The following is a 1,758-nucleotide window of genomic DNA, read 5'->3' as shown; positions in this document are numbered from 1 at the left end:
ATAAGTTGAAGATCAATACTGTATGAGCCAATATCTTTGGATATGAAAAGTTAAGTAAATCAAAAAAAGATGAACAACTATTACATTTCTTGACAAGAAATTTGATTTCATTGTTTGAAGTAATTATAATTTGTTTAACAAAAACCAAGTCATAATTTTTTAACATGATAAAGTTATTATTTATAGAATTTATGTTTATTGTTGAAAAATTTTCCAAAACTACTTTTTCATATACTTTGTCACTTGATAAATGTTGAGTTACATGTAATTCTTTAGAAAATTTAGGATATTCTGTTTTTGAGAGATTTTTAATTTGGTTCAGTTTTTCATAAATTCTATTAGAAACTTCTTGCAGAGGAAACCTTGAACATTTCATGAATTTTTTTATTTCTTGCAAGTAGTTTTCATATTTAAAACAACTAAAAGATTCAAGTGGCCCATGTTTTAGAACGAAAAAAGGTAGATGTATTAAGCTATGAACATTGTAATTGACGAACTTTTGGCCGTACAGAGTAGCATAATCTTTTACAAAAGTGTCAAGTAATATTTTGGCAGTTGCATTTAAAGAAACACACGTTTCAGGTGTAACAAGGATTCTTATTGCAGTAACCAAATGCAAAAAATGTACATAAAAGTTTTTTTTTTAACTTTCCTTTTAAAACGATGTGCCCATAGTACAATAAAAAACATCTCAATTCTGTAGCCTTCCAAAAATAAAAATCGTCAAGTAACCTAGGGAGTCTGGAAAACTCAGATGGTACATAAGCTTTTAAATTTAAAATATTGTTATTTATATCATCTTTTGCTACATCCAATAAACGTACATCTTTTTTTCCTTTCACCCAGAATTCAATAAGTTTTTTTGTGACCCCAATATAAGTACAATGCATATTATCAAGTGGCACGTCATCTGTCATACTAATTGGTAATATTTCAAGAGCACTGGGTCCTTTATGGTAATACTCATTTGTTTTATTCCTAAAACTTTCGTTTGTCCTTAGAGAGGAATTCATGGACAAAAAAGCCATTCTACCATCAATATAAGTACCTTCATCAGTGCATGTATTACATCCAAAGTAAGCGTTGAAGCTTTTAACATTCAGCAAATAAGATTTAGCTGGTGCATCACACACAACATGTCCTATTGCAACATTGAATAACCTACCATTTATTTGAATTCCCAATTCTATAATATTTAAAATATCATTTAAAAAATAATTTAAAAAATCAGCAGAAGAATCAGGTTTTTTTAAACCGTGATAAATACCTACTGGTAAAACATATTTCGATAATAATGGTACATTACAAATACTAATTAAAATTGGCCAAAATTGGCTTTTGGAACTCTTTGATATAGGTAAACCATCCACATTTACACCTAATTTTAAAATAGTAATGCCAGATAAATCAAATTCATGTTTATATAATAGAGAACTAATAATTTGTTTCATATCAAAGTGTATGTAGGCACCAGGTTCCATAGCCAATATGTTGTGATTTTTAGGTGTATTCATCAAAGTTCTACCATCTTTAGGGACATCTAGACCCTTACTTCTTAATATGATTAATAATTTATTTAAACAATTATGTGATACATTAAACTCTACATTCCAATTTCTTAGTTCATCACATATGTCTATTTGGTTATTTGAAATTGTACTGTTATTCACAGTTTCAGTTGAACTATTATTCAAGACAATGATTCTTCAACATTATTTATAATATCAGTATTGGGCTAGTAAACGTGGGAGATCATAA

This window comes from Acyrthosiphon pisum, chromosome A1, assembly GCF_005508785.2.
Source record: "Acyrthosiphon pisum isolate AL4f chromosome A1, pea_aphid_22Mar2018_4r6ur, whole genome shotgun sequence".
Lineage (NCBI taxonomy): Eukaryota > Metazoa > Arthropoda > Insecta > Hemiptera > Aphididae > Acyrthosiphon > Acyrthosiphon pisum.
The sequence above is the reverse complement of the archived record's forward strand: the minus strand, read 5'-3'. Positions refer to the sequence as shown.